Here is an 8,529-nt window from a genome sequence, read left to right on the forward strand (position 1 = left end):
ATCCCCCTCTGTCATCTCACACTGTAACACTCCCTCTGTCTTATCCCCCCTCTCATCTCACACTGTAAACCTCCCTCTGTCTTTATCCCCCCTCCTCATCTCACACTGTAAACCTCCCTCTGTCTTATCCCCCTCTGTCATCTCACACTGTAACCCTCCCTCTGTCTTATCCCCCCCTTCATCTCACACTGTAAACCTCCCTCTGTCTTATCCCCCCTCTTCATCTCACACTGTAACCCTCCCTCTGTCTTATCCCCCTCTCATCTCACACTGTAAACCTCCCTCTGTCTTATCCCCCTCTGTCATCTCTACTACTGTAACCCTCCCTCTGTCTTATCCTCCCCCTGTCATCTCCACTGTAACCCTCCCTCTGTCCTATCCTCCATCTTGTCATCTCACACTGAACCCTCCTTCACCTCCCTGCTTCAATCCGTCTGTCCTATCCTCCATTCTGCCCTCCCTCTCATCTCTCTGTCTCTGTCCTATCCTCCATCTGTCATCTCACACTGTAACCCTCCTTCACCTCCCTGTTCAATCCCTCTGTCCTATCCTCCATCTGCCTCCCTCTCATCTCTCTGTCTCTGTCCTCCCTTCTCATCGCCTCTCTGTCCTATTCCCGCCTCCCTCTCATCTCTCTGTTCTCTGTCCTATCCTCCATCTGCCTCCCTCTCATCTCTCTGTCTCTGTCCTATCCTCCATCTGTCATCCACACTGTAACCCCTCCTTCACCTCCCTGTTCATCCCTCTGTCCTATCCCCATCTGCCTCCCTCTCATCTCTCTGTCCTATCCCTCCCTCTCATCGCTCTCTGTCCTATCCGCCTCCCTCTCATCCTCTGTCTCTGTCCTATCCTCCATCTGCCTCCCTCTCATCTCTCTGCTCTGTCCTATCCTCCATCTGCCTCCCTCTCATCGCTCTCTGTCCTATCCCCGCCTCCCTCTCATCTCTCTGTCTCTGCCCTGCAGATAGTGGGGATTGGCAGCTAAGCAGGGTCGTGTCCGAAACGCAGCCAACACTGTGGTTAAAGTCAAACAGGTGCTGGGAGAGGAGTGAGTGTCTGTATTACTAAGCAGAGTCGTGTCCGAAACGCAGCCAACACTGTGGTTAAAGTCAAACAGGTGCTGGGGAGGAGGTGAGTGTCTGTATTACAGTTACGTCAGAAAGTTTACATACACTCAGGTTGGAGTCATTTATAAAACTCGTTTTTCAACCACTCCACAAATTCTTGTTAACAAACTATAGTTTTGGCAAGTTGGTTAGGACATCTACTTTGTGCATGACACAAGTCATTTTCCCAGATTATTTTTTACTTATAATTCACTGTATCACAATTCCAGTGGGTCAGAAGTTTACATTCACTAAGTTGACTGTGCCTTTAAACAGCTTGGAAATTCCATAAAATGATGTCATGGCTTTAGAAGCTTCTGATAGGCTAATGCCATCATTTGAGTCAATTGGAGGTGTACCTGTGGATGTATTTTCAAGTCCTACCTTCAAACTCAGTGCCTCTTTGCTTGACATCATGGGAACATCAAAAGAAATCAGCCAAGACCTCAGAAAATAAAATGTAGACCTCCACAAGTCTGGGTTCATCCTTGGGAGCAATTTCCAAACGCCTGAAGGTACCACGTTCGTCTGTACAAACAATAGTACGCAAGTATAAACACCATGGGACCACACAGCCGTCATACCACTCAGGAAGGAGACGCGTTCTGTCTCCTAGAGATGAACTACTTTGGTGCGAAAAGTGCATATCAATCCCAGAACAGCAAAGGACCTTGTGAAGTGCTGGAGGAAACGGGTATCAAAGTATCTGTATTCCACAGTAAAAACGAGTCTTATATCGACAACCTGAAACGTCAGCAAGGAAGAAGCCACTGCTCCAAAACCGCCATAAAAAAGCCAGACTACAGTTTGCAACTGCACATGGGACAAATATTGTACTTTTTGGAGAAATGTCCTCTGGTCTGATGAAACAAAAGTAGAACTATTTGGCCATAATGACCATCGTTATGTTTGGAGGAAAAAGGGGAGGCTTGTAAGCCGAAGTTACCCTCCCAACCGTGAAGCACGGGGGTGGCAGCACCATGTTGTGGGGTGCTTTGCTGCAGGAGGGACTGGTGCACTTCACAAAATAAGATGGCTTCATGAGGAAAGGAAAGTATGTGAATGTATTGAAGCAACATCTCAAGACGTCAGTCAGGAAGTTAAAGCTTGGTCGCAAATGGACATTCTTCCAAAGTGTGTGGCAAATGGCTTAAGGACAACAATGTCAAGGTATTGGAGTGGCCATCACAAAGCCCTGACCTCAATCCTATGGAACATTTGTGGGCAGAACTGAAAAAGTGTGTGCGAGTAAGGAGGCCTAACAAACCTGACTCAGTTTACACCAGCTCTGTCTGGAGGAATGGGCCAAAATTCACCCAACTTATTTGGGAAGCTTGTGGAAGGCTACCCGAACGTTTGACCCAAGTTAAACAATTTAAAGGCAATACACTCAATTAGTATTTGGTAGCTGTTAACTTTCTGACCCACTGGGAATCTGATGAAATTAAAGCTGAAATAAATCACTACTTCTTATTATTATGACATTTCACCATTCTTAAAAATAAAGTGGTGATCCTAACTGACCTAAGACAGGGGAATATTTACTCTGATTAAATGTCAGGAATTGTGAAACGAGTTTAAATGGATTTGGCTAAGGTGTATGTTAAACTTCTGACTTCAACTGTAATGTTCCCAATGTTCTAGAAGAATGAACTCTCCTCACGGTTGTTGCTTCTCCCCATTTTTCCCTCTTTCCTGTCGGCAGCTTTGAGGATCCTGAGGCGCAGACGCATAAAGCTGAGAGTAAATGTCCTGTGAGTATACAACCCTCTGCCCCCTATTAGACATTAGTGTCAGACTACCCAACACTGTGTGTCAGACTACCCAACACTGTGTCGTCAGACTACCCAAACACTGTGTTGTCAGACTACCTAACACTGTGTTGTCAGACTACCCATACCAACCTGCTTGTCAGACTACCCAACACTGCATTGCCAGACTACCCCATTAGCACATTAGTGTCAACTACCTAACACTGTGTTAGTCAGACTACCCAACACTCTGTTGTCAGACTACCCAACACTCGTTGTCAGACTACCCCAACACTGCGTTGTCAGACTACCCAACACTGCGTTGTCAGACTACCCAACCACTGCGTTGTCAGACTTCCCAACACTGCGTGTCAGACTACCCAACACGCGTTGTCAGACTACCCAACACTGCGTTGTCAGACTACCCACACCTGCGTTGTCAAGACTACCCACCACTGCGTTGCAGACTACCCACCTACTGCGTTGCCAGACTACCCAACACATGCGGTTGTCAGACTACCAACACTGCGTTGCCAGACTACCCAACACTGCGTTGTCAGACTGCCCAACACTGCGTTGTCAGTACTACCCAACACTGCGTTGGTCAGACTACCCAGCCCTGTGCGTTGTCAGACTACCCAGCCCTCGTTGTCAGACTACCCAGCCCTGCGTTGTCAGACTAACCACACTGCGTTGTCAGACTACCCAACACTGCGTTGTCAGACATCCCAACACTGCGTTTGTCAGACTACCAACACTCGTTGTCAACTACCCAACACTGCGTTGCCAGACTACCCAACACCTGCCGTTGCCAGACTACCCAACACGGTGCGTTTGGCAGACTGCCCAGCACTGCGTTGTCAGACTGCCCAGCACTGCGTTGTCAGACTGCCCAGCACTGCGTTTGTCAGCTGCAGCACTGCGTTGTCAGACTGCCCAGCACTGCGCGTTGTCAGACTGCCCATGCACTGCCGTTGGGTCAGACTACCCAACACTGCGTTGTCAGACTGCCCAGCACTGCGTTGTCAGACTGCCCAGCACTGCGTTGTCAGACTCCCAGCACTGCGTTGTCAGACTGCCCAGCACTGCGTTGTCAGACTGCCCAGCACTGCGTTGTCAGACTGCCCAGCACTGCCGTTGTCAGACTGCCCAGCACTGCGTTGTCAGACTGCCCAGCACTGCGTTGTCAGACTGCCCACCACTGCGTTGCCAGACTACCCACCACTGCGTTGCCAGACTACCCACCACTGCGTTGCCAGACTACCCACCACTGCGTTGCCAGACTACCCACCACTGCGTTGCCAACTACCCTACCACTGCGTTGCCAGACTACCCACCACTGCGTTGCCAGACTACCCACCACTGCGTTGCCAGACTACCCACCACTGCTTTGCAGACTAGCCACCACTGCGTTGCCAGACTACCCACCACTGCGTTGCCAGACTGACCCACCACTGCGTTGCCAGAGCTACCCACCACTGTCAGTGATATTGTATAATAGAGAATCTGATGTGTTTCAGTTGGTCAACAAGGGAGAGAAGCCAATGTATTGAGATGACTGGAGAGACGACCAGACAAGTGGCTCCACAAGATGTCGCCAAACTCATCCTACACAAGATGAACAGGTTAGAAACATCACATGGTCCAGTGGGGGGGCCCTGACGCTGTGCAACTAGTGGAGATCCCAGATCGCTCTCCCCCTGACGCTGTGCACTAGTGGAGATCCCAGATCCTCTCTCCCCTGACGTTGTGCAACAGTGGAGATTCCAGAATCCCCCCCCCCCCCCCGACGTCGTGCACTAGTGGAGATCCCAGATCCCCCCCCCCCCCTGACGCTGTGCACTCAGTGGAGATACCAGATCCCCCCCCCCTGACGCTGTGCACTAGTGGAGATCCCAGATGATTGAATGGGTCTAAGCAATATTATGGCGGCCTGTCAGGGAGCAAGTTAAAACTATTGTCAAACTCCTTCCACCTGTGAAAAACATGTCAGCTGTCCAGCGGGTAGTAAGTTAGTACCAGAGTCCACTTGGGACAGGGCCACCCTCTCATCTGTTGTTTGTTTCACAGAGACGGCTCAGTCGGCCTTGGCGCTTATGTCACAGAGGCTGTCACACTGTCCCTCTTGAGTTCGCACATGCTCAGAAAGCGGCGTTGAGGGCGGCTGCGGAGGCAGGCAGGGTCCGTGTGTTGAGGCTGATCCACGAGCCGGCTGGCTGCTCTACTGGCGTACGGCATCGGACAGGACTGCCCCTCTGGGAAGAGGTACACTACTCCCTATGAACTACAGGTCCACACGATTTATTGGAGGAACAAAAAAGACCATACCGATGTAATCGGCCGATTTTTAAATAAAAAATAAAAATATATAAAAATAAAAAAATAAAATATATAATAAAAAAAAATATAAAAAATAAAATAAAAATAATATAAGAATAAGAAGAAGAAGAAGAATAAAAATAAATTGTTAAAAATTATTATACAAAATATTTAAAATAAAAAACGGATAAAAATATATTGCGTGGGTAATTATGATATATTACAACAATACTGAATGAACACTTTAATACATCTATTAAGTCTCATAATAATGAAAATATGTTCTCAATTTGGTTTAAATATGCAAAAACACAGTGTTGGAGAAGAAAGTGCAATATGTTCCATGTAAAAAAGCTAACGTTTTAAGTTCCTTGCTCAGAAACATATGAAAGCTGTTCTAATATTCCCAGGTTCAGAAGTTTTTAGTTGTTGTTATAGGAATTATGACGCGTCGACTATTTCTCTCTACCTTTGTATTTATATACTTGACATATTGCGATGTGTTATAGATGCACCTTTTTGATGATTGAGGTATTTATGACGACTAGTTTGCCACCTAATCTCTGGAGTTGATAGGCTTGAATCATAAACAGCGCTGTGCTTCAAGCATGCGACAAGGACTGCTGCAAATGCAGGAAAGGGCTGTTTGAATAAAGCTATACGAGCCTGCTGCTGCTACCATCGCTCCAGACTGCTGTCATCGAATATCAAATCCTAGACTTAATTATAATAAACACAACAGTAATACGAGCCTCAGGTCATTAAATATGGTCAAATCTGGAAACTAATAATTTCGAAAACAAAACGTTTTATTCTTTCAGTGAATACGGAACCGTCCCCTAGTTAATATTGCCTGCTAACATGAATTTCTTAACTAATATGCCAGGTTTTCAAAAAGAATATACTTGTGTATTGATTTTAAGGAAGGAATTATGTTATGGTTAGGTACATTTGTGCATAAGATTGCTTTTTGGGGCAATGAACTTATTGGTAAGATCAATCACCGCGTTTGCGTACGTCTGAAGCATGGCTGTGATTCGATGATTAAATTAACAGGCACCACATCCGGTTATATTGCAACGCGGGTGACAAGCCTAGTAATCCTCACTGACATCATCAACCGTGTTCTAGATTAACTCCTATGTGACATTCATCAACCGTGGTCTAGGATGTAACCTAGATGAAAGACAGAGGGAGGTTTACAGTGTGAGATGACAGAGGGGGGATAAGACAGAGGGAGGTTTACAGTGTGAGATGAGAGGGGGGATAAGACAGAGGGAGGTTTACAGTGTGAGATGAGAGGGGGGATAAGACAGAGGGAGGGTTACAGTGTGAGATGACAGAGGGGGGATAGAACAAAGGTAAAACGGTTAACGTCAAGCTTTGCATTAACCATTTTAACTGAAAACAAATCACAGTAAGGTACTTAATTGTTACCCAGAAATGATTTGATATTGAGCTCAAAACGGCTGCATTGGACCTTTAAAGCGGGTACAGCGTTCAGAGTGACTATAATGACAGTCTTGGCTAGGAAGACCTGAAACCTGCACACTGGCGAAAGACTGAGGGATTTTACACAGGCGTTCTGCGCATGCTCGATAACTAATTAGCACAGGTGGTCTGTAGTCTTCCATGTGTTTTCTGGAAACACGCACTAACATGGTGATATGGCCGTGTAGGAGCACTAACCTTATCAMGGTGTGTATCAACTTAACCTGTTATTTATCGCTGATATTAAAGACATGGTCCTTGTGCTTGCAAAACCATACCGCAAGAGMTGCATGTKAATGTTCAGACCGAGCATAAAACCCCCTACAGAAGACGCCTTCCTTCCATGACTCTGACAAACCCGCCTCTGCGAATGTGTATTTTGTCTATCCCCACCWAATTGTATTGGTCACATACAAATATTTAGCAGATGAACCAGTTGAGGTAACTAAAATGAACCGGTATGTTAGCTAGTTGTATGATACCTGTTCGGTGTCTCGGTAAGCCACCACGGCGGGAGTGACTCGGTCCCCGGCGTCATTGGCGACCACCTCCGCTCGGCCATCCTGAACAAAACACAATACTACTGTCAAAATCCTTCCACCCTGGCTTGACCGATAAGAACATCTCAAAAGCCAAGCAAGTTATTTTATCGTTAGCTTTACTAGATGGCTAACACCAGTAGCCAACTCATTCACTCCATGCTAACATCGGCTAGCTACCGGTAACTAACTCGTTGTAACGTTGTCAAGCATGTTTAGCCGGATCTTTGCGGACCTCCTAACTAGATCGCWTCATAACTGAAAAAAGAGACTAGTTACAACAGGCAGCACAATACCTTAAAAATAGCTACACAGGCACATGTGTATCCGAAATGTACTCCTATAGCCGCCATGCTTGTTGAAAAATCACTGCGAGGCTGAACCAAGAAGGTTAAAGTTCATTTTACTTTAAACCAATCAGAGTAAAACGTTGCAGAAACTGACTCAATATTCAGCCAATCGGAGATATTTACTGAACCCAATCAGAAGAGGTCCTTGTGTCTGGCTGCAGCTGTAGTAGTTTGCAGCAGGTACCGGAGAGTTGTTATTTATTTATTTAACCTTTATTTAACTCGGCAAGTCAGTTAAGAAAGCATTCTTATTTACAATGACGCGCTACCAAAAGGCCTTTTGGGGGGATTGGGGCTGGGATTAAAAATACATGAAATAAAAATATAGGAATCTTGTGTAGTAGAGATCCTCTATAGTTAGACATTCAGTTGGTTCTGTTGTGTAGTAGAGATCCTCTATAGTTAGTTATAGTTAGACATTCAGTTGGTTCTGTTGTGTAGTAGAGATATCCTCTATAGTTAGTATAGTTAGACATTCAGTTGGTTTGTTGTGTAGTAGAGATCCTCTATAGTTAGTATAGTTAGACATTCAGTTGGTTCTGTTGTGTAGTAGAGATCCTTATAGTTAGTTATAGTTAGACATTCAGTTGGTTCTGTTGTTGTAGTAGAGATCCTCTATAGTTAGTTATAGTTAGACATTCAGTTGGTTCTGTTGTGTAGTAGAGATCCTCTATAGTTAGTTTATAGTTAGACATTCAGCTGGTTTCTGTTGTGTAGTAGAGATCCTCTATAGTTAGTTATAGTTAGACATTCAGCTGGTTCTGTTGTGTAGTGAATGATCCTCTATAGTTAAGTTATACAGTTGAAGTCAGAAGTTTACATCACACTTAGGGAGACACTCAAGTGTTTTAGTACTATATCTCTTGACACATGATGAAAATAATCATGGTCTCTAAACCTTCAAGCGGCATACTGGACCCTATTCCAACTAAACTACTGAAAGAGCTGCTTCCTGTGCTTGCGCCCTCCTATG

At 45.6% G+C, this 8,529-nt stretch overlaps 1 long non-coding RNA gene and 1 pseudogene across 1 annotated transcript; one reads left to right on the forward strand and one right to left on the reverse strand.

Moving 5' to 3' along the window:
• LOC112073538 (heat shock 70 kDa protein 14-like) overlaps positions 1-7,610 on the reverse strand; it is a 16,686-nt pseudogene extending 9,076 nt beyond the window's left edge.
• Positions 671-4,474, forward strand: LOC112073537 (uncharacterized). Its single transcript, XR_002894558.2, has 3 exons — positions 671-1,131; positions 2,812-2,860; positions 4,378-4,474. It is a non-coding gene; the product is annotated as an uncharacterized lncRNA (long non-coding RNA).
• Positions 7,611-8,529: the final 919 nt, after the last annotated feature.

Source organism: Salvelinus sp. IW2-2015, unplaced genomic scaffold (assembly GCF_002910315.2).
Source record: "Salvelinus sp. IW2-2015 unplaced genomic scaffold, ASM291031v2 Un_scaffold2287, whole genome shotgun sequence".
NCBI classification, from domain to species: Eukaryota; Metazoa; Chordata; class Actinopteri; order Salmoniformes; family Salmonidae; genus Salvelinus; species Salvelinus sp. IW2-2015.